Below are 25,505 nucleotides of genomic sequence, written 5' to 3' on the forward strand. Positions count from 1 at the left end.
GCTTTGGGAAAAGGAGGCTGGTAAGGTAAGCAGGGCACCCTGCTCATGGGGGCTTTCAACGGAGAGATGAGGGCTTGGGACTGTATTTCAGACCCAGGGAAGCCACGCTCATGTCACTTAGGTGGAGCAGAGATGGGAATTATAGCAACAGAAGCCCGGGTGGCGACAATCCAAAGGAGAGAGTGAGGGCTGGCTGAGGTCAAGACTTCGGGGATGGGAAGAAGGGAAAGTATTTGAGAGATGTTCCCGAGATGGCACCAGCAGGGCTGTATGATAGATTGGCTGTGGGGTGTGAGGTAGAGGGAAGAGCTTACCATCTTGCTGGAGGGCCCAGACAGACACCCAGGGAACAAGAGTGAAGTAGACGAGAGAGAGGATAATTAAGTGCTAAATTGTGCAGCTTAATTTATTGTTTGGACAGTTGCCTTGAACACTATAAACCCCATTGCTCTAATGAGCTCATGACATCAGCCAGCAGGGAAAGCATGCCTAGCCCATCACCCGTCACAACTGAAGCCATCTGTGGGCACTGCCCAGATGCCTATCTGGACAGCTGGACTCTGAGTTTGGCTTGCAATTGGAGGTACCAACAAGCTACAGCCAGGGTACCCCTGAGGAGACCACTTCCTTAGAAGCTCCAGAATCTGAAAGGCCCAGGACTCATAGGACTTTGAGAACTGCTTTCTCAGCTTCCAATGCTCAGCTTCCAATGGAAGAAGGAAGCATAGATTTTGAATTGGGCTGTGATGCAGGTGTGAGGATCCTGCTCTGCCATCCAGGGGAGTTAGATTCACATCCAGCCCCCTTCCTGCTTATATGACCTCGGGCAGGCTCCTAACCTTCTCAAGATTCAAGGAAATACCTGGAAAGTGCTCCACAAACCTTAGGTCTCATGAAAAGACGTTCCTGACTAAAACGATGTTTAAACAATAGGTGAAAAAATAGCACCCACCTGCTAGGTGACAAATCCCAGGGTTGGTGCTCCTGAGGATACAAAGAATGGATCCTGACTCCCTGATGTGGAGAGGAAGACCCATTCATCCTTTATCATATATCACTGTGCTTATCGAGGGAGGAATTCATCATCGGGGATCCCAGAGAGCCTTTCTGGAGAAAGTGGCATCCACAGTGGGCTTCACATGGAGTGTAGGGTCCTTCACCAGAGAAGTTATGGCCCCTACACCTTTCTTCTTAACAAGAGGCATTCTAAATATCTTTTCTGAAGGACCTTGGGAGAACATCTGGTTCAAAGAGTTGGAGCTGGGGGTGAAGTGAAGCTGTGTTCACAGGGCACTTTATAGAAGATTGAGAAGGTTGATTTTCCATACCGAGGAAAAGTCAAGTCCTTTATGGAGAGGCCAACACCCCCACTAGTACATCTCCCCAGGCCACCATTCTTCATAATGCTGTTTACAACTGTAATGGAGAAATGATCTGTTTGATTTTCTGCTTAAAATACACCCCCCACCCTACACTAGAGGATGCCCAGCATAAGATAGACACTCAATGAACTTTTGTTGAATGAATGAATGAATGAATGAATGAATAAATGAAAAAAGATCAAGTAATTACAGACATTCACATGGAAACAAGGTATCATTTTCATCTATCAAATCACCAAAGATTAAAGACTGATTGTCCATACACAGCGTTGGCCCCAGTGATAGGAAACAGCTCTCTGGGCACTTTGAGTGGTGGTACAGACCTTCCCAGGGGACAGCTTGACCATCAAAAGTGTCAAAAATAGGTCAAACTCTTCCACATAGCAATGCCACTTTTTAGAACAGAGCCTCAGGAGGGGCTGCACCAGTGGAGAAAGATGCTTCACAGCAAAATATTGGAAATAATTGAAATGCTCAACAGTAGGGACCTGGCTAAAGAAACTCTGGCAGTCCTTGGAATGTTAGGTAAGCATGTAAAGTTGTGAAGGATGTACATATGGAAAGACGCCATATTAGATGGGGGACACATTAAGTGGAAGAGAGCCAGCTTCCACTCCCACTTGAGTCTGGGGGAGAGCCCATTTTGGGCATTTCTATTTTCTCCTTTTTTGCCTATCTGTATTTTAAAAAATACATTTTATGTATTTATTTATGTAGAGAGACGATGAGCCTGAGGGGCGGCAGAAGGAGAGGAAGAGAGTCTTCAAGCAGACTCCCTAACTAAGTACAGAGCCTGACACGGGGCTCCATCTCATAACCCCATGACCATGACCTGAGCTGAAATCAAGAGTCAGACATTCAACAGACTGAGCCACCCAGGTGCCCCAGCCTGTCTATTTTTGAAACCAAAAAAACAAGAATGGATTATTATAAAACTTTTAAAAAGTTTCCACATTGGTCGTTTTGTTTTTTAAAGAAGGAAGTAACTGTGCCAGAGTTTCTTGGACTTCAGTCACCACGGTGCTCCAAGCTCCAGCAGGGAGACCCCCTGCCCCTGAGGATGGCAGCAACTAGGGCAGCTGTGGGTGAGCAGAGGTCCTGGACATCTCTTCACAGGAACAGCTGCAGTGTCCATATCGAGACAGGTTGCTGGGAGCATTCTTCTTGCCGGCCTTTGCTCAGCTACTGAGCAGCTGCCTCAGCTTCACCTCTCCTCTCATGTGTAACTGAAGGTCACCGTATCTAGATTGTGGGGTACTGAAAAGATGATAGGAGCAAAGGATACTAGGTGATGTATTAACCAAATCCCAGTTGCTCTCTGTTTTCCCACTCCTCTCACTCTGGCCTCCAAACTGGAAAGAACCCAAGGTCCTCCCACAGCCTCCCTCTGCTCTCTACCTGCCCCTATTTACTAGGCATGGATGCCTCCTTCTGTCACCAGTGGGGCTGGGTGGAGGATCCATCTGTAGAGGCCAGAAGGTTGGGACAGAACCTCATGGAAGAGGCAGCATGGACTGGAGGAACAACTTTGACGGGCATTGCTTCCCCTTGGACCCCCTCTGCCCCTTCTCCAGATTCCAGAGACTGGAGAAAATAGGGATTGTCTGTGTGTGTGTGTGTGTGTGTGTGTGTGTGTGTGTGTGTGTGTCTCAGGGGAGATAGGCGATGAGTGCCAGGTGGAGGGAAGCAACAGGTGTACCAAGCACCTGTCATGTGTACAAGGCTGGGTACTTTCACAGGGGTTACCTCATTTCAGTGGCTCCGCATCCTGGCGAGGTGTACTGGTATTGTTCCTGGAGCTCCCTTCTGCTTGATCAGAACATTCATCCGGGGCAGGCTTGAGAGGACTGGGCTCTGGAGTCAGACTGAAGAGAAAGCTGGCTCCCCCATTCTCACATAGGATGATCTTGGGCAAGTCATTTCTCTAAGTCCCACTTTCTTGGTCTGTCAAATGGGTTTACTAACTCTGAAAGCATCAGTGTGAAGATTAGAAATCATGTAGGCAGATCCCCCTAGCCCCATGCCCCGTATAGGTTAAAAAAGGGAAATAATTGGCTCTAACTTTATTCCTTTAATAACAAAAATTGCTCCAGATCCCACAGAAAGGCAGAGGTGGAAGTCTGGTCAAAGGTGGGGGCCGGGGCGGCAGGAGAATAAGGTCATCTTCCTTTGAGGTGGAAACCTTTGAGATGGTGGGCACACCTACAAAAAGCCAAAGGAAACCCTCCCCTTCCTGTTCTCTAATCAAATGAAAATGATCTAACTGGTGTTCGCTGACCAGGTTCTCCACCTGCCTCCGTGCCTGCCAGGAAAATCAACGTGTGTTTTTAGTGAACTGTCTCAAGAATGCAATTGAAGGATGGAACAAATGCAAATAAGCACCTGTGTGCCAGGCATAGTCTTGCATTTGGCAAAGAAGGATGCTGAGGTTCAGTGAGCTTCAGTGGCTTGCCCCAGCTAACAAGTGGCAAAACTGGGACTTAATTCCAAATCTGCCCGCCGCCTCCCTGCCAAAGGCTGCTTTCTTTTCTCTTTGCCATTATGCCTCCCACCACACTGACTCTTTGATTGAAAAAAAAAATCAAACATAATACTGTATACAAAGTTGCAGTAGAGTAAGGGGTGTGTGTGTGTGTGTGTGTGTGAGAGAGAGAGAGAGAGAGAGAGAGAGAGCACAGTATATAATGTGTTTCCCATTCTGCACTGGGTCTGTGTGCCTGAAAAGAAAAACAAAACCAAAAAACCCCAACCCCAAACCCTCCTGAGTTGTCTCACATGAGGAGAGAGGCTGCCTTTCCCCCCACCCCAGGGTGGCTGTGGCATTGTGAGCAAGCTGCAGACCCCCCAAGCAACCAGAACATTCTGTACCTTGTGGCAATTAGTCCCCACTTGGCTTAAGGACTCCAACATCAAAGGAGGCCTCCGCCTGCTGCCCAAGGGAGACCAGGGGAATGCCTCAGAATGAGCCCTTTCCCCCTCATTAGGGGCTCCAGCCACCAGCAAAGCAGACTCCGGACAACAGACCCGGCCCCATCAAAGGCCCCCTTCCCCCGGGAAGGCCTCTGTAATCCGGGGCCTGGCTCTGCCCTGCCCCCTCCCTAGACCAGCTCAAAAGCAGCCGTCTGGGGACACCTGACTACTCTCCAGTTCAAAGCCAAGTGAATGCATTAACAAGACAAAACACCATTTTCCTGTCTCAAAACTCCTAGGGCCCTGCCTTAAGCTGCCCGCAGTCAAGGCCTGGAGAGCACACAATCCCTGCCCATTTAGCAGTGGGGCCTGAAGTCAGGCCCCTCCTCTGCAGTAGCCCCAGCCTTTGAAAGCCTCCAGCACAAACAGGGGCTAACTTAAGCCACTCAGCAATGCCTCTTCAGGCCTAATCTGCTCCTTCATAAAGTAGGTGGCCAATCTGGAGCCCGCCTTTAGGAGAGCCAGAGTGGAGAGGGGAGAGAGCAGGTTGCAGCCTTCCTCTGCAAGCAGAGAGACTGTCTCTTCTGTACCAGGGTAAATGAAAGCTGAGGAAGAGCTGCAAACAATCTCTCTTCAAAATCCAGGATTCTAGAGCAGAAATGCCAGATTTAGTCATTTACTCACCTGTCCACCCACCTGTTCACCCCTCCACCCATCCATCCATCAGTCCACACATCTATCCATCCATCAGCATGTCCATCAATCTATCTGTCCATGTTTCCATTCATCCAGCCATCTGCCCATCCATACCTCCATCCCAATGCATGCTAGATCCTGTTCCAGCCTCTGGGGATTCAGAAAGGAGTTAGACAAAGAACCTGCCCTCAATGAATTCCCATTCTATAGGAAGAGCAGCAAATACCTCATGGCCATAAGAGAGATGCTTGAGAGGCACCATGGGGCTCAGAGGATGGAGTCTGAGGTAACTGGGAAGCACACACGTACACACGTACACAAACAAGTTCCCACAATGCAAATAGCAAGTATATGCACAAATACAGACATGAATATCTTCGCACATAATGTAAACATGCTTATTATACATGTGCAAGTGCATGCACACAAACAATAACATGCACACAAATGTGCTTACATACACATAAACACAACTACCCTCATTCAAACACACTTGCATATACACAGAAGCATGCCTACACGCACAAACCCACATATGTGCCGAGTATCCTAGCATGTATACTCAAAGCCTGACACAAACAAACCCACACAGAGACCTGCATATGCCATCCACGTTCACTCATGCAAACCACATGGGTGCGCATGCGCACGCACGCGCGCATGTACACCCTCCCCCCCACACACACACACTGCAGCAGGGAAAGGCCAAGACTAGGATGCCTGCCTCTCATTATTCCTCAGTCATAAAAATGTGCCTGAGGCAGTGAAACTTGGCAGAGCTGGGCCAATCAGCTGTGCTTGGGCTGGAGCCGGGTGTCCCTGGGCATCACTCAGCTCTGCCAAGATGGTGGGGCTCCCTGTCCTGATGTCAGCTTCCTTTCTCAGCTTTCCTGAGCCAGTGCTGCTCCCACTGCCTCCCCCTTCTGCAACCATTGCCTTGCTTGGGTGGTGGGATGAAGACATCCAGCCCTCTTCCACATGGCAGGGTGGCCAGAGCCAGCCCTATGATGTTGTCTCCTGGACAGGTGCCCAGCCAGCTCTGGGCAGGGCAGCACCATTCTAGGCACAAGACCCAGTGGGCTCCACCCTGCTCCTCCAGTTCCATTTTGTGGGCTTCCCTCAACCCACACCCTCTGCCACATCCACCCTGGATCTACCCTCCTCCCTGAACTTCATTCCTGATGTGCTTGATCATCAATATGAGACTGCAGCTGGGATACCTCTGAGACAGTGGGAGGTAGGGTGTGATGGGGATAATATTAGCTGAGCTTACTTCATCCAAGGTCACTGTTGAGGCTCTGCTCTCTAAGCCATGGCCCTTTTCCCCCCAAAATTATTCATCCTCCCACGCACCTGCCTATCCATCTACCTGTATATCCACCCCCCCTTATCTATTCATATTTCTATCCACCCACCCATGACACAATTCTTAAATAATCTACCCATTTACTCATACACTAAAACTTCCATCCATCTATGTATCCATCTATTACGTATCTGTCCATCCATTCACCCACTCAGACATCCGTCCATCTATCCATTGCTTTCACACCTAACCATCTATTTCTTTGAACACCTACCCATCCACTCATCATTCATCCATCCACCCATACGATCATCCAATCATAGACTTTGAAATCAAAAACACTTAGATTCAAATCCTTATTTCACTACTTCCTACCAGTAGCAGACCCTGCCAATTCTCTTCCCATATTACCCAGTACTTACCATCTTAGTGCATGCAGGTCTGACCTCTAACTGCCAGAACCTAATTCTTTTTGCCTGAGGGCTTTTTCTTGCTACAGAATCTTATCTCTCCCTATGTGTTGAAGGCTGGAAGTGATGGGGAATGAACACCCCTTAGAAGCAGCCTCCAACCAATGACTAGCCAAAGTTTGTGTATAAAGAACCCAGTTTCCTCACTCTCAGGTGAAATGACTCTGAGGTAGGTATTCTTCACTGGACTCCAGAGATCCCCAGGAAGATTAAGCTCCATTTCCCACAGGGGTGACTTGCTTGATAAACACACACCTCACTGGCTGCCTTCTCTTTCCTGTCTCACTTCCCCACTTTGCTATTTTCTTTCCCAAATATGCTACTTGCATCTGAATCCCTCTTGCAAGGTTGGCTTCTTAGGAACTTGAACTAAGATGTTACCTATATGACTTGGACGGATTCTTTATTTTATTTTTTTAAAAAGATTTTATTTATTTATTCATGAAACAGAGAGAGAGAGAGAGAGAGAGAGAGAGAGACGCAGAGACATAGGCAGAGGGAGGAGCAGGTTCCATGCAGGGAGCCTGATGTGAGACTCGATCTTGGGTCTCCAGGATCATGCCCTAAGCTGAAGGTGGTGCTAAACCGCTGAGCCACCCGGGCTGCCCCATGGACAGATTCTTTAACTTCGTATGATGCATAACCTCTGGTAAGCATTCAGATAACAGTAGTTATTGCTTTTATTATGTATTACTATTAATACTAAGAGTCATAAATATGGACATACGCTTGTCTTTGTGAAACATTGGCCTCTGCCATCCAGCTGCCAGTCAGAGTCCCCATCATCTGGCTGTGAGAGAGGGAGTAGAAACTTAGGCAGTATCCTTGGCACCATGCTTCTTCTCATTCTCAAATCTAAGCCATCCCCAAGTCCTTTGATTATTATTTCCTTTAGTTTTTTGCACATAATGTAAACATGCTTATACATGTGCAAGTGCATGCACATAAACAATAACATGCACACAAATGTGCTTACATACACATAAACACAACTACCCCCATTCAAACACACTTGCATATACACAGAAGCATGCCTACACACACAAACCCACATATGTGCCGAGTATCCTAGCATGTATACTCAAAGCCTGACACAAACAAACCCACACAGAGACCTGCATACGCCATCCACGTTCACTCATGCAAACCACATGGTTCTGCCCTCTTCTCTGCATCTCTGTACCCATCACTCTGGCCCACGCTAGAGCCACCACCACCCTTAACTTCTGGGCACCAGCAGGAAGCTCCTAAGTGGTTGCCACACACTTCCTGCCTCCACCTCCTAACAAATCACTCTCCACAGTGGAGTCATAGTGATCTTCCAGAAATGCAAGTCTGACCACAAGCCTTAAAACTCTCCAAAAGCTTCTATTGCTCAGAGGAGAAAGAGCGACATTCCTGACCTATTTACAGGATCACTGTGGCCACACCCCACCTGTTCTCCCCTGCACCCTGGTCTTCAGCCTCCCTGACCTCACTGATGGTCCTCAGAATGCACAGCACTACCTGCAGCTCTGTTCCCACTGTTCTTTAACCACTTTGTCATCCCCCCTCTGCCTCAAATCTCAGCTTTGATGTCACTCCTACAGAGACACCCTCCTTGGCATTCTAGACTACATCAAAACCCTTATTATTGGCTCAAATACATCCATTTATTTGTTCATTCATTCATTCAGCAAATATTTATTGAGTGCCTCCTATACGTCGGGCATCAAATGCCTCAGTGAACAAATCACACAAAATCCTGCCTTCAAGGACTTACCTTCCAATGTCTGTGACTGTATGTTGTAGGAGAGAGTCAGAAGGAGGTGCAACTTTACATAGAGTGGTCGGAGATGATCACTATAAGGAAGTGAAGGGCCGAGACCTAAGTAGTGGAGGTGGGGTGGTGCTGCTGGTAAGGGTGGTGGTGTTGAAAATGGTGGTGCTGGTGGTACTGGTGGAAGTGGAATGGTGGTGATGGTGAAGGTGCTTGTGGTAAGGAAGGTGGTGATGGAGATGCTGCTGAAAATGATGGTGGTGTTAGTGGTATTGATGGTGACAGAAGTGGGTGGTAGTGATGGTTTTGGAGATGGTGATGATGATGGGGCAATAGGCAGAACAATGGGCCCCCAAAGATGTCCATGTCCTAACCCCTGGAACCTGTGAAGGTGTTGTGTTCTATGGCCAGGGTGAATTAAGGTTGCTAATCGCTTCTTTTGGGATAGGGAGATTATCCTTGATTACCTAAGTGGGCCCAGTGTACTCCCAAGGGTCCTCATAGTGAAACAGGGAGGAGGGGAGAGATGGAGAATGGTGCAGCATAAAGAGGACTGGTTGACCATTCCTGGCATTGAAGATGGAAGAAGGAGACCAAGAGCCAAGGAATGTGGGCAGCCTCTAGAAGCTGGGCTAGGAAAGGCAATGGATTCTACCCTAGAGCCTCCAGAAGGAACACAGCCCTGCCAACAGCTCCGTTTTAGCCCAGTGAGACCCATTGCAGATTTCTGACTTCTGAAACTTATTCGTATTGTTTTAAGCCACCAAGCACTATGGTTTAAATGTTTACATGCCCACCTCCTCCCCCAAATCATATGCAGGAATTCTTTTTTTTTTTTTTAAGATTTTATTTATTTACTCATGAGAGACACACAGAGAGAGGTAGGGATGTAGGCAGAGGGAGAAGCAGGCTCCCTGTGGGGAGCCTGATGTGGAACTCAATCCCAGGACCCTGGGATCACGACCCAAGCTAAAAGCAGGTGCTCAACCACTGAGCCACCCAGGTGCACCACATGCAGAAATTCTAATGCCCAATGTGATAGTATTTGGAGGTGGGGCTTTTGGAGAATCATGAGGGTGGTGCTCTCATGAATGGGATTAGTGCTCTTCTCAAGGAGACCCCTCAGAGTGCCCTAGCCCTTTCTGCCATGTAAGGACACAGTGAAAAGATTACCCCCTATGAACCAGGAAAACTAGACAACAAATCTGCTGGCACCATGATCTTGGACTTTCCAGCCTCCAGGACTGTAAGAAATAAATTTCTGTTGTTTATAAGCCACCCAGGCTATGGTAATTTGTAATAGCAGCCTAGAAAGACAAAGACATCAAGTTTGTGATAATTTGTTACAGCAGCAAAAGTGAACTAAGTACAATGGTGGTATGATAATGATGGTGATGGTGACAGTGATGTGGGGCAGATAGTGGTGGTGGTGGTGGTGGCAATGGTGGTGGAGATGATGATGGTGATGATGGTGGTGGTGGCATATTTTTTTAGAGGCTCACTTCCTGGCCTCTTCCTCTGGCTGGTGATGACCTCTTCATTTTGATCTTCCCCTGACCCCATCTTTTGAAGCAGACTTTCCTGAGCAGAGGCTTGAAGAGGAGGATGGTATAGGATGAGGCTGTGAGGTTGGGAAAGTGGCTCCCCAGTCACAAGGGGATAGAGAGGCAGGGCAGGAGCAGAGGCCAAGCTAAAAGGGCTTAAGCTTGTCAGTAAGAGGTACTTTCACACTTTATTTATTTTCCTCTTTAAATCCCTTTCCACTGAGAGCCAGGAGCCACTTTTCAGGTGTTCTCTGTGTGGAGAAACAGATAAGCACCGCCTTCTGAGCGCCTCACTGCTCTGGGATGGCCTGGGTGCCGGGGCCTGAGAGGTTCTAAACTGGGGCCAGCAGGTGCATCCAGCAGCTTAAGCTTCTCCCCCCCAGGGAAAGGACACCCCAGGGTCCCCCAGCAACAGTCTCCCAGCTTCCCTTCCTGGCTTTTCCCATCACACCACAAACTCTTTGACCTCTGAGTCACTCAAAGACAGAGAGGAAAAGAGCCAATGATGCAACCAGCCAGTACAAAGGGAGAAAATGACAAAAAGAGGCCTTGAGGCTCCCAATTCGCCACCTCCCACTGGTGCCCTCAGCCTCCCAGTCCTTCTAGCTAGCCCAGGATTCCCTGAGCCTCACCTACCCTGCCCAGAGAACTGAGTGGGAATGAGCATGGTCCTTGGGAGACAGACTCTGAGTCTCCAGGGCGGGGTCTTGGCAGGGCCCGGCATGTGAAGGGGCCCCCACCCCACCCCAGAGGGGTGTCAGCCACCACCCCTCGTGAGGGAGAACAGACAGGCAGGGCAGAGTGGCGCCAGGCCCGGGTCTGGCCACCACGGCAAGACCTGCTGGCACCTGTGGGCATAGCTCCTTCGCCCTGCCTCTCCCCGCGTAGGCCTCATTAACACCCTCCCTGGGGCTGGGGCTGGGGGTGGAGGGCAAGAGAAACAGCTGAGGCAGTGGAAAGAGTCCAAGCGCGAGCCCTTAACTGCTTATGTGGCTTCGACAAATCGTTTCTCCATGCCTCTGAGTTTTCATCTGTATTAACTGGGACAATGGTACGCGTGGAACAGAGCCCATTAGGGAGAAGCCCAGCGCATGCGAAATACCTGCCTTGCTCCAGACACACAGCAGGTGCTCAGGAACTGAGAGCCGTCCTTCCGCAGCCCTGGGGCCCCCTACCTCCTGACTCCACAACTCTGGGAAATCTTGGCCCTGTCTTCAGACTTCTCCACCGGAGTGTTTCCATGCCCCGCCCACAGGATCCCAGGCCACGCCACCCCTCGGAGATCTAGAAAGTGGGGCAGTGCCCTGGACCCCGGAGAAGCTCAATACACAGCAGCTGCTGTCATCACTCTGGGCTCTGCCACTTCCAGAGCATCTAGCCTGTTGGCTAAACACCTGGGAGCCTCAGCTTTCTCATCTGTGAAATGAGATAATAATAGGGCCGAAATGAGGGTGCACGGAGAGAAAAAGTGTGATGCTCAGGGAATGAGCGCCCCTGTCCCCTCCCTCACAGAGGATTGCTCTGGAGGAGCTACTTTTGAGAGGGCCCAGACACCTGGAAAGAGCAGGGAGGGGGTGGTGAGGAGAGTGGGATGGGGTGGAGGGAGCAGGAGGGAAACAATGGCCAGGCAAGGTTGTGGTTTGTGTCCTGAGAGAAGTGAGTCGATGCTTTCTTGTCATCAGACTTTCCAGTCACCTGCCTGGGAACCTGAGGAAAAGATTAGGGAGCCAAACACATATTGTTTCTTTTGTTGGAGGTGCCAAGTTTGGTGGGATGAATTGGCCATCTGTTCTCTCAGCTATGATCTAGCAAGCCGGAAACTCTGCTTTCCGAGTTGCCACTTTCCATCAGTTGTTAACAAAAGCTGAGGGGTGGGGTGGGGGTGGGGGCTACCCCTGCCCCGTGGCCTGGCCGATCCCCTATGGGCCAGGTCTCCTGCTCCAGGGCCCTCTGGGCCTCAGACTCCTGGAGTGTGAACTGGGAGAAAACCCAGTGACCTAGGCTGACCCAGTGAGCCTCTCTGAGCCTTGGTTTCCCCATTTGTAAACTGAGGGTGGATGGGGTCAGCATACCCCCACACATCCTTCTGACTCTCACATGTGAAAGTGACCATGTCCCTGACGCTTCAGGAGGGGAAGGCCTTCAGAATTGAGGGCAGCCCTTGGTGGGATGGGTGAGCATTAGCCCTTCCTGGCAGTGAGTATTAGCCCTCCTGGGAGGTATTAGCCCTTCTGGGCAGATCACAATCCCTGAGCTGCCTGTTCTGGAACCTGACCACCTGGTACTAAGACCCTTGCGTCCCCCCTGCAGCAGGGCTCAGAGAAGGGACTCTCAGTCTGAGGATTGGCTTACTCTGCTGGGAATGGGGTTCAAAGCCTCAAGCAAAGATCTTCTTCATGGCTCTGGGTGTCTGTGGGCCCCTGGCACTGTGGACAGAGTTTGGTAGAGGGTGCATTTTCCCGAAAGCAGGGAGCGGTGTTTTTACCTGAGCCTCAAGAGACTCTGGGACCTAAAAAAAAGTCCAGAATGGGTAGCCAGGAACATGGGAGGTGGACCTGCCACCATCTATTTTTTTTTTTTAAGATTTTATTTATTTATTCATGAGACACAGAGAGAGAGACAGAGAGAGAGAGAGGCAGAGACACAGAGGGAGAAGCAGGCTCCATGCGGGGAACCCGATGTAGGACTTGATCCCGTGGCTGCAGGATCACCCCCTGAGCCAGAAGGCAGACGCTCAACCACTGAGCCACCCAGGAGTCCTAACCTGCCACCATCTAGAGTAGCAGCCACAGACTGAGGACACAGAAAGAACAATTAAGCTCCTCACACCCCAAATAGGGGTGTCCTTGAGATGATAGCAAGTAGCCTGGATGTGTCTGAGCAGATGCCGGGGACAGAAGCCAGCAATAGTCAGGATAGGACAGGCCTAGGTGGGGTCCTGGCTGCCTGGGGAGGGAGACGGCTTTGGCAGCGGTGTGCGTGAGGGTGGGGGTCTTGTCTCCCTGACACAGACACCTCCTGCTCTCTCAATGAGACCACAGACACAGGCTACAGACAGGCAGAAATTGCAGAAAGATGACTTGCTTTCCAGGCCCACGCTATGCTGCGCTAATGGCCCCAGTGGTCCAAGGGCTGGCTTTGCAGCCCCATGGTCTGTTTCATTCCCCTTATCCTTCTCCCCCCAAGGGCAAGGGAGCCCATGCTGGCAGACCACCTCTCTGTGCTAGCCCTGTGCAGGCTGATTTTATTGGATCTCCACAGCCAGGATATGCATCTGGGCCCCATTTCACTGATGAGACCACTGAGGCTCACAGAGGTCAAATAACAGCAGCCGGGCCCACTTGGCCCACAAGGACCAGAGCCAGGGATGCGGGCCCTGGCTGCAGAATCCCACCCCTTCATGCCTTCAGCCAGGGCTCCAGGGCTGTCCCTCTCCACCCCTCCCCCAGGTCCCTGACCAGGCGCTCTGTCCCCCCCACCCTGCCCCGTGGCACAGCCAGTATCCACATCTCCGTGCTCCCCCCCCCTCAGATGGGGCCACAAGCTGCTGGCAGGTAACAAAACCCCGAAATGATTCCCAGCCCCAACTGCTCCCCACGCACCACCCCCAAGTGCGTCTGCTGTTCTCCATCCAAACTGATTACAGCCCCAGACCAAGAGGCTGGGGGAGGAATGGGAGCAAGCAGGCACTGAGAAGACTTGAAAGAAAATTCGAAACACACATGTTTTGCCTTGGCTCTAGTAACCCTGAGCCCTCAGCCCATGTGGCCCAGCGGCCTCCCCACCCCCACCCTCACCCCACCTGGGACTCCGAGGGGCCTGCTTTCCATGCTCAGCCCCAGCGAGGGGCAGCTGGCTGGGTCTCCACGGCCTGAAGAGCTCGGGGATGGAAGAGGTGATCAGAGACCCTGTGTCTCAGAAGGGACTACTGTGGCCTACAGAGGGAAAGACGCTTGCTGGGGATACAGGGGCAAGTGGGGGCGTGACCCCAGACTCCACGGGCACTGGGAGAGGATCCCGGCCCAGGCAGATTGCAGAGCAGCCTTCCCCTGAAAGGTGCTTTCTTTGTTCCCATCCACCCACCCTGAGGCCCAGGAGAACCTGTCTCTTCTCTGCCCTTGCACCTGCTGCCTTCTGCTTAACCCTCTCCCAGCTGGCCAGGGCTCAGTGACCCTTAACATTCTGGAGCTAGCTTTTGGGAGAGGGAAGGGGTTGGCAATACTGGGTTCTGGGGGGCTGGAGCCCTTGTCAGGGACCAAAGGTGAGTCCAAGTGACAGGCTCTGCCTCATACTGTTTATATGGAACGTCCTTCCAGCAATCAGTGTAGGGCCTCCAAACATGTGGCTTCAATCTCTCCCTTGAAATATGGCGTGTGGGGGGGGTTGAGGGGGAGAGTCTGCTGCCAACACCCACTGGATGCCTCTTTGCGCAGCCCAGCTGAGCACTTGCTGTTCACTAATAGCTCCGAGGCCTGTGCCTCTTGCCAATGGCACTGAACACTTGGTTTGCAAATTAGTTTCATATTTGGGAGGGTGTGGTCTGGGAACAGAGCTGAAGGGCTGGAGCTGTGGACGGGCAGGATGGGGAAGGCATGGGGCTTGCGAGGCTGGCCGAATTACGTTCGCATCCCAGTTCAGTCACTTGTGAACTGGTTGAGCCGGGCAGGTGCCTTTACCCCTCCGAGGCTTTGTTTTTGTACTTGTGAAATGGACATAAATGACCCCATAGCCAGGTGTGGGGATGGATGTGAAGCACACAGCCTGGCGCTGGCACTCGGCCCGCTCAGTGTGTGCGAGCTCCCGTCCCGTCCCTTACCTTGGCTGCCCACCTCTCCTGGGGCCCACTGTCTGCTCCTTGTTGGCCTGCCTCCTGCCTGTGGCTGCTTTCTGGCTTACCGTGGTATGTGCCAGTAGTCGTGAGACCAAATTCTGAAGCAAAGCTTTGTCAGGGGTTGGCCCATGCCTCTAAAGGCCTCATTTCTCCCAACTTCAGCAGGGTGGCGGTGGGAGGGCTTGGGAGGGGGGGCAGGTGGTGGGGCTGGCTGAGATGCCTCATGAATGACTTCTAGGTCTAGAACTCAGGGACTCCAGAAGGCTGCAAGAAGGTAACAGTCCCCTGGGGCTTGTGGTCCTGAGAGGGGGCTGGGGTAGGACTGAGGTGGTGGGGTCCTGAGAGATGGGTGACAGGCCAGCTGAACTCCTCTGGACAGATGTGGAGGGTGCGTCCTGCTCACCCCGGCTGTCCCCGGCTGCCGCCTCTTACTCACCTTCCTGCCTCACCTGTACCTGTCCCCACCCTAACAAATCCCCAGGAGCCCCGACTTGCAGGCCCCTGTAGATGCACTGCTTTAGGGGAGAGGAGCCTGATGAGGAGGGACATTTTCCCAACACAGCCGCTTCAGAAACTCCGGCAGTGTTCTCAAAATATGGGTCCAGGGCCCCTGCCCAAGTGGACTGCGTCACATTCTTCATGATGGGGTCCCAGCCAGGGCCTCTGATAAATCCAGGGGGCACTCGGGTCTGCAGATCCATTACTGGTAGGAACAGGTTTGCGATTTGCTGGGCCCCCCAGCTCCCTGTGGGGAGTTTCAGTGGGCAGAGTATTCCTTTCCAAGCCTCAGTTTTCTCATCTGCTAAGTGGAAAATAATTCCCATTTCATAAGGTTGTAGCAAAGGTTTAAATGTTATCTCTTTGTTTCCTAGAACAGCTGTGACAAATTTCTACACACTGGTGGCCTGAAATGACAGAAATTTATTCTGTTATGCCCTGGAGGCCAGAACTCCCAAATCAAGGTGTCAGCAGGACCACACTCCCTCGGAAGGCTTCAGGGAAGAATCCTCCCTTGCTCCATCCAGCACCAGTGGTTGCCAACAATCCTTGGCACTGCTTGGCCTGGAGATACATCACTCCAATTTCTGCCTCTGCCTTCACATGGCTTTCTTCCCTCTGTATGTGTCTGTATCCAAATTTCTCTCATCTTATAAGGACACCAGTCATGGGATCGGGGTCCACCCTGATCTAATATGACCTCATTTTAATTTGATTATATTTGCAAAGACTCTATTTCCCAGCAAGGTCACATTCACAGGTACCAGGCATTACGACTCTTTTAGGGGACAAAACCCAATACATCTCCCATAGAGTGTCTGGCCACGGGAGGAGCTAAATAACGGGACGGTGGATGGGAGAGTGGATAGATACAGAGTGCCAGCAAGCGAGGAAGAATGCTGTGTGCCTTTAGAGAGATGCACAGCTGCTCTGTGCCTCAGCTATCCCACTTCCTTGGGGCATTCGGAGGGCTATCTGAGCTAATGTCTGCAAACAACCTGGTTCACAGAGATACATCCCCTCTCCAGGAAGAAACAGTGATGACTTGAGGGACCCTTGGCGGCTAAGGTCCATAGTAGCATTCTCTTGTGCCTGGGAAGAAGGAAGAGTAGGGGATACTGATGGCCAGGGGAGGGTGCAGGGCACAGGTTGGTTTTCAAAACCCCTCAGGCCATGGAGGAAGAGGGGATGGTGAGCACTGACCTTAGAGTTCACATGTGGCTGCCCCTGCAGGTCTGAGCTCATAGTCAGGCGTTGGCGTTCAAGAGCCCTGCAAGGCCGCCGAGCTGCCAAGATGGATCTGGCAGGATGTTTTGCGTTGGAGTGATTGGAAGTGATGGGTCGGGCTGGGCAGAGAATGAGCAGGGCGAAGGAGCCAGCAGGCAGTCCTCAGGCTCAAGCCGCAGCGCGTGAGTCCAGGGTCTGCGTTGGGGAGGTGACAAGGGGAGTGGGTACTTCCAATGGGAAGCGAGAAAATGGGAATTCTAGGGGAAGACCCTTGAAGGCAGGGGGTGAGCTGCCAGGCCAGGAGAGAACGAGGGCCGTGGTGGTAGCTGGGTTGAGCCCCTACCTGCAACTGCGTAATTCTGCAGGATCCCCACCACCCCTGGGAGCGGGTGTGCTCATTCTCCCCATCTTACCAAGCAGGAAACTGAGGCCCCAATAGGGGATGAACCTGCTCCGTGTGATTCAGTTCCAAATCTAGAAGTGGGTGGATTATCCCCACCCCTCTTGGTGGGCCTGATGTGCTCACAGGCATCCTGATGGAAGAAAGGCAGGGGTCGGAGTCAGAAGAAGCCATGTAGTTGTTGCTGGAAACAGATCCGATTGTGCAGCCAATGGAGGAAAGGTCACTAGAAGCTGGAAAGCCAAGGAAACAGATCCTCCCCTGGAGCTCCCACAAGGAAACAGCCCTGCCCACACCCTGATGTTAGCCCCATAGGCCTCATTTCAGACTTCTGACCTCCATGCTGTAAATGAGTAAGTTTGTTTTGGTTTAATCCGCTAAATTTGTGGTGATTTGTTGCAGCAGCAAGAGAAAACTAATTTAACATCCTTCCTCTTGCTCTGCTCCCGGCTTTGTTCTCCTTCACTTCTCTTCCTCCAGCACCTCCCCACCGCCCCTCTTCCTGTCCTGCCCTCTCCTCTCCTCCAGCTCTGGCTCTCTCCTCCTTCTCATCTTCCACCAACACATCCCATCCGGTCCCACTCCTCTTCCTCCACCTCCTACTCCTCTCCCTTCTCAGCCCCCACCACAAAAGAGCACAGAGTTTTGGCACCTCTAAGTTGAGTATAAATCCTGGCTACAGGACTCCAAACAAGTCCCTTTGCTTCTCAAAATCTCCATGTTCTCATGTGGAGGAGGTAACTCCAACACCCTGGGTTGCTGTGGGAAGTTAGAAGAAATCACATTGGCAATGGATATGTTGCATGGTGCCACTCAATACACGTGTGTTTCTCTGTATGTCCTCCGTGCCTTGTACCCAAGGCTCCTCCGTCTGAACTCAGGTCAGGAACAGGGCACTTACCTGGTGGGATGGTGACCCACTTCATGCACAGAGACAGTCAAACACAGATCTTGAGGCAGCTGCCCAGACTCTCCACCTACCTGGTTTGGGCAAAGTGGGGCACTGGCGGACACGAAGCTGGCTTAGCCCTCACTGCCCTGTACCTACCTCTACCTTCTGGGATCCTCTGCTGGACCAGGCGGAGTATGAATGACAGTTTCCCAAGAGCGCTTGCTAAAGATACCCCTGCACCTGGGAAAATGACAGTTGGTCTTGGAGCTGTCGGGGCTCTCAGACCCCAGGTGGGCAGGCGCAAAGCAGCAATCTGCTCTAAAAGAAGATGAAACATAATTACCCTTTCTTCTCCATGGCCAAGGGAGACCTCCCTCTCCGCCCCGTCCTGGGAAATCAAGCTTCATCTTTCTGTGGCTGCTATTCCCCAACAGTGTTCCAGTAAATTAGCCAACAGAAGGCAAGTCTCCCGTGGATTCATCAAAAGTTTGCCCATCTCTTGGACAAACTTCAGGAAGTTGCCCTCCAGCTGCTCATCCTCAGATCACAGTCTAAGGGCTAAATGATAAAGGCAGAAACAAAGAATCTTTTTTTTTCTCCCATTATGTGCTGGTATTATTCAGAATGAACATATCACATATCCTGTATTTCAGATGAGAAAGCTCAGGCTCAGAAAGGGGAATGACTTTGTGCGAGCTAACAAAGTTTGCACCACTGAAATGGAATCAACTGTGATGATTTCAGTATGGCTTCACTGAGTCATTGCACATGGCCATCCTGCCATGTGTCCAGGCTTTGCAGGAAACAGCCTTGTGGAACCAGTCACATTGAGTAGATTGAAGGAATATGGTATAAAGGAACACCTGCTTTTATTTCTCAGTGGGTTTGTCACCTGCTCCAGGTGACAAATTTTCGTAAGAATTGTATGTCAGGGAATGTTCTCCCAGAAAAAAGGGGGGGTTATTTGTTTTTGTGAACAATGCAGAATTGTATAAATGTTTGTGTTTCTCTTGTTGCTCTAGCTGCCAGGAAGCTCAGTAATAAGTTTGCTGTTAAATTGTAGTCATTGTGCAATGATTTCCAGATTTCATGTCCTGAATACTTTTTACTTTCTCCCACACTGGTCTTCTGTTAAATGAATGGTCCTTTTTCTGGTCCTGAAAGTTAATTTATGATTTTTCTTTTACTCGTGAGTACAACACTATCACCACTATTTTCCAGAATAAGATGAGGTAGAAACAAACAATGCTCCATTGATCATTTGTATTATTGTTATCATTACTTAATTTCATAGGTTCAATGATCTGGGTGTAATCTGATCAAAATGAGACTCGGTCTGATGGCCAAATCTGTTGGGTAAAAACTCATCTGAGATTGTCAAAGCATCCAGAAGCAGCACCTGTCACTAAATATTGACTGAGCACCAACCAACTCTATGTCAAGTACTTTTCTGGGTGCCGGAGATATGGGTAAATGAACACAATGTCCCTTCCATCACAGACTCAGACAATAAACAAGTACTTATATAATAGTATTATTTTAGATGTTGACAGATGCAAGAAGTAATGGGATAGAGGGAGAGTCTGGAATGGATATACTTTGGGTAGGCTGGAGGTTCCCTTGAAAAGATGACACTGAAGGTGAGATGGCAATGAGAAAAAGATGCAACTGTCAAATACCTGGGGGAAGAGGACTCCAGGCAGCAAGTGCAAAGACCCTAAGGCCAGGATGAGTAAGATATATTAAAAGGAATGTAGGAAGCAAGTTCTGAGAAGAGGGCAGAGGCCATATCAGCAGGAGATGGAGAGCCATGATTAAGAGCAAGCTTTCTATAAATGCAGTGGGAGAACCTTGAAAAGTTTTAAGCATGGGGTATGACATGACCTTTTTACTTGTCACTCATACAAATGAGCTTTACTTCCACTGAGTGGCTGGTTCATATTTGGGAAGACAGCTGTCTTCCTGGAATGATAATAGTTCTTTGAATTCTTCAACTTCCCACATTTGCTTTGTGATACTGCCAAGACCAATCTCAATCAGGTTTTTTTGAATGTACTTTTTAGTATTTCTTCCAAGTGGGGTGTCTAGAATACTACTGGAATATTAATTTTTCCAAATAGCAACTCATCAATACTGCTAGCCAAAGCTTATAAACCTATAATTATGGCTGTACCTCTGCATATTGTTAGTGGATATATTCAAAGAACCTTAATTTTATGCTTATAGTCTTCTATTACTTACTTTCTCAAACTACATTGCAGGCACCACTTTGCAACAGAATGAAGCCCATTGGTAACTTCTGAGTAATAGTAACAACAGTTGTCATTTATTGAGCACTCACAAAGTGCTGGCCAAACTGGTAAGCACTGTCCAAAAATAATTTTATGTAAATCTCACCATAGCTCTCTTCCCATTTTATAGATAGAGGATCTGAATCTTAAAGAATTGCTTTAATTAACATCATATCATGGTATGTAGTGATGATATGAACTTACCTTTTCAAAAAAGATGTATTCAGCCCTCTCTATGTGTGGGCACCGTGCTAGGATCTAGAGACCAGTGGTGAACAAGAAAGAGATCGTCCCTGCTCCTAGAAGCTCCCAGTCTGATGAGGGAATAGAGTAGAAAGCAGGCAATGACTCTATAAGGTAAGGAGAGAGGAAATAAAGGGCACAAGAGGAGTCCCCCAACTGGGACTAAGATGTTCAAGGGAGGCTTCCTGGTTGACAAAACACATAAGATTAAAATTCTGAATGATGAGAAGGAGCTACTCTGGGAAAAAGGATGCAGGAGCAACATCCTTCCCAGAGAGTTAACACTCACTTACTGAAGGAGGATCTCAAGTTCTGCCACCATCACAGAGAAATAACAACTGAGCATGCTCCTGAGAATGAGTTGGAATCTGCTAGTTAAAGCAGTGCCTAGGAAAGAGTTGAGGCAAGGAAGTTTGAGAGAGCTTGATGTGATTAAAGACCCTTGAGTTCAGTGTAACTGGGGTTTGACAAGATGGGGTTGTAGAGCAGTGCGCCAGACGGTATTGCTTCATGTTAATTATTCCCATTTCCCATGTAACTTTTAGGAGACTCACATGATCCAGTGTGGATTGAATAATTTTATAGCAAAATGACTATATCACACACAATACTTTATTACCAGTCAAATACACAAGTGGATCATGATGACTTATTGAAATTTGCCCATACAAGAGCTGAGCATTAGTCACATTTTGCTATTTGGGTGTTGGTACTCTTTCTACTGTATAAAACCAAGGAGTTTATAGATAAATTATAAATCCCAATAAATTTTTTAAAAAGATAACTTGGAAGCAGTAAATATTCTACAGACAAGGAATTTTACTGTCAAATGGCTTACTGGGTTACCTAACAATCCAGGAAAGAAATGATAATTTAGATAAAGACAGTTCCAGATAGAGGGAACATATTCAAGTAACTTATATGAGTAGCAGAGAAATATTCATCCTTTTTAATATGCAACTCTTTATTTGACTCTCTCTTCTCCTCAATCATCCTTTCATATCAACTAAAAGCAAGGAGGACTTATATTTGACAAAGGCTCTGTATCCTTAGTATATAAAGAGCTCTTACAAATCAATTACAAAAGAAGAAAGAAAGAAAGAAAGAAAGAAAGAAAGAAAGAAAGAAAGAAAAGAAATAAATGCCATATGCAAGCCATAATATAAGTCTCAAAAATTCAAATGGATTTAAACTTTAAAAAGTCTTCTAAGAAACATAGCAAATAAAACAAAATATACATCACTATACAATATTATACAGTTGAGATAAATCTTGCCAGTTATCATAATAAATGTGAATGAGCTTTAACTCACCTTTTAAAAGGAAGAGATTTAAAATTTGGCTCAAAAAATAAACCTAACTATATGCTGTGTAAAAGAGACACACATAAAACGAAGGGACTTAGAAAAGTGAATAATAAAGTGATAGATAAAAATAACCTGGCAAACAGAAACAATGTCAAATGAAGTGGTACTGATATCAGGCAAAGTAGAATTCAAGCCCCAAAACATTAAACATGACAAAGGACACATCTTAATTCTAAAAACTTTAATCTATAATGGAGATACAACACATTAATATTTATGCACCAAATAACTTTGCAACAAACTCCATGAAGCAAAAACTGGTAGAGATGCAAGGAAATATAAGTTGAAACACACTGATAATAGAATATAATAGGCCACTCAGTACAAGACAGATGGAGATGGGTGGGAGAGACAGAAAAATCTAAAACATAATTAATAGGGTAGGCCTTATAGACACAGGTTGAAGTCTATATCCTGGTAATATTTTAAGTGTCCACAACACAGTTATAAAAAGTGATCACAAAGAAAACATCAGTAACTTCCATAAGGTAGAAATGTCACAAATAACACATGGACAAAAATTAAAATGTAATACAAAAAACTTTCAGGTCCTCTATCTCAAATTTAAAAAAATAACAACCCTATTAACTCCTAAGTTACCTAAGAGAAATACTAGGAGAAATACAAACTTAAATTATAGATTAAGAAATAGTAACAATTATAATGAAAACACTATGCCAGAATCTATGAGATGCATTTAAAGCATTGATCAGAGGAAAACTCTTTATTTTAATACTTTTATCAGTAAACATGAAAAAAAAAACAAAAGTAATTAAATTCTCAGCTGAATATACTAAACAACAACAAAGCAAACCAAAAGAAAACAAGAGGAAGGAAATAATAAATATAAAAGCAGAATTAATGAGGGAGACAATAGAACAAAGACCTAATGAATAAATCAAGATCTTGGTTTTAAAAAACTAACAAAGTACATGAAATTCTAGCTAATTTGATTAAGAATAAAAGGAAGAAAGCACAAATACACAAAATGTGAAATGACCAGGGGGAAAAATAAACAAGGAGACCAATAAAAATGTTTAAATCGTATACAAATGCTTCACAAACTTTTATGTAAATACATTTAAAAACACAAATAATGTGAAAACACAAATATATTTTAGATAATAAGAACCTAGTTTCTCACTGTTGGAGAAAGAAGTTATAAATAAAGGGAAAAGGCCAAAATAGACTGTTAGACTGTAATCTTCAGATTACAGTATCAGTATATAAAATTGTGTTTTGAAATGATAGATGAATGAATGGATGGATAGATAGATAATATGAGCAGATATGTGTGTTAGTAGCTCTGTCCACTGGAGGACCTGGAAACAATGACACCTCAGAAGTCATGAGCTCACCTAGCACCCAGGTCTTGGTTTCTAAACATCATGCTCCAAAAAAAGGCACCAATGGTTCTTAGATAAGGGATTAATTCAGGATCGAGATAGGGAAAATATTACATGAGCCTGGAATATATTTTGGTGACAGAAAATTTTTTAAAAATACAGAAGTTTGTTTAAAAGAACATCAAGAGGGGCTCCTGGGTGGCTCAGTGGTTGAACATCTGCCTTTGGCTCAGGTCGTGATCCCAGGGTCCTGGGATTGAGTCCCACATTGGGCTCCCCACAGGAAGCCTGTTTCTCCCTCTACCTATGTTTCTGACACTCTCTGTGTCTCTCATAAATGAATAAAATTTTTTTAAAAAAGAACATAGTCTTTACTTAATAGTATGAGACTAATGTTAATTTCCTGGTTCCAACAATTGTACTATAGTTATGTAAAATGTTATCATTAGGGAAATCTGGATATATAGAATCTCTATACAAATTTTCCAACTCTACTATAAGCCTATAACTAATTCAAAAGCAAAAATAAAAATAAATTTCAAAAGTAAATTATGTTCCCTGATCTTGGAAGAATTAAATACAAATCAAAAATAGAAAGATATCTGGAAAATCCCTCAATATTTGGAAGTTAATACATTTCTAAATAACCCATGAGTCAAAGAAATAATCACAAGGGAATGTAGAAACTATTCTAAACTGATTGAAAAGAAAAATACAGCATATTAAAATTTGGGGGATGCAACTAAAGCATCAGTTAGAGGGAAATTGATAGCATTGAATGTTATCAGAAAAGAGTAAAAGTTCCAAATTGATGATCTGAATTTCTACCTTAAAAAACAGAAGATGAAGAAGAAGAAGAAGAAGAAGAAGAAGAAGAAGAAGAAGAAGAAGAAAAAGAAGAAGAAGCTGTCAAACCCAAAGTATACAGAAAGTAGGAAAAAATAAAAATAAGAGAAAAATAAAATAGAAAACAAAAACAATAGAGAAAATCAATGAAATCAATACATACATCTTGGAAAAGATCAAGAAAACTGATCAGCTTCTAATCAGACCAATCAGGATAAAAAGGAGAGAAGGTAATACACAAGTAATAATTCTTAGGGCTGAAAGAGGGGATCACTAGACATCATAAGGACACTAAAAAAAATAATAATGGAATATCATAGAAACTTCTGATAATAAAATTTACCAATTTAGATAAAATAGACAAATTTCTTGAAAGGCACAAACTACTAAAGCTCATTTGAGAAGAAATTGATAACTGGAGTGGCCCTATGTCAATTAAAATAAATTAAATTGATAGTTTAAAATCTTCCTACAAATAAAACCCCAGACCCTTACAGGTGGCTTCAGTAGTGAACTCACCCAAATATTTAAGGAAAAAAACATAACACCAATCTTATATAAACCCTTCCAGAAAATAAAAGAGGAGGTAATAGTTTCTAACTCATTCTATGAAACCAGCTTTACCCTGATACCCAAACCAGACAAAGACATCACAAGAAGAGAGGACTACAGACCAATATACCTTATGAACATATGTACAAAAATTCTTAAACTTTCAGCAAGCTGAGTTCAGGAAAGACAACACATTTATCAGGTGGAGTGAAAAGTGGTTTAATATTCAAAAAACAATGTATTTCACCTTATAAACAGAATAAAAAGAAAATATGAAGGCATGATCTATGAAAGAAATCATTGGTAAAATTAAAAACTTCTGCTCTGTGAAGGACAATGTCAGAGAATCAGAAGACAAGCCACAGACTTAGAGAAAATATTTGCAAAAGACACATCTGAGAAAGGATTGTTACCCAAAATATACAAAGAATTTTTAAGACCTAACAATAAGAAAACAAACAACCAAATTAAAACATGGGCCAAAGACCTTAACAGAACCTCATCAAAAGAGATACACAGAATACAAATGAGCATATGAAAAGATGCTCCCCATCGTATGTCATCAGGGAAATGCAATTAAAACAACGAAATACCCACCTATTGATAGGGCCAAACTCTAGAACACTGGTAACACCAGATGTGAAGCGACCCAAGCTTGCCTTCGTTGCTGGTGGGGGAATGCAAAATGATCCTGCCACTTTAGAAGACAGTTGGGCAGTTTCTTACGAAACTAAACATGCACTTACCATATGATCCAGCAGTTGAGCTCCTTAGTAATCACTCAAAGCAATTGAAAACTTCTGTTCACACAAAAACCTGTATACACAGCTTTATTCATGATTGCCAAAACTTGGAAGCAACCAAGATGTCCTTCAGTAAGTGAATGAATAAACAAAACTGATGCATCTGGACAGTGGAATATTATTTGGTGCTAAAAAAAAAAAA

This window comes from Canis aureus, chromosome 4 (assembly GCF_053574225.1).
Source record: "Canis aureus isolate CA01 chromosome 4, VMU_Caureus_v.1.0, whole genome shotgun sequence".
Lineage (NCBI taxonomy): Eukaryota > Metazoa > Chordata > Mammalia > Carnivora > Canidae > Canis > Canis aureus.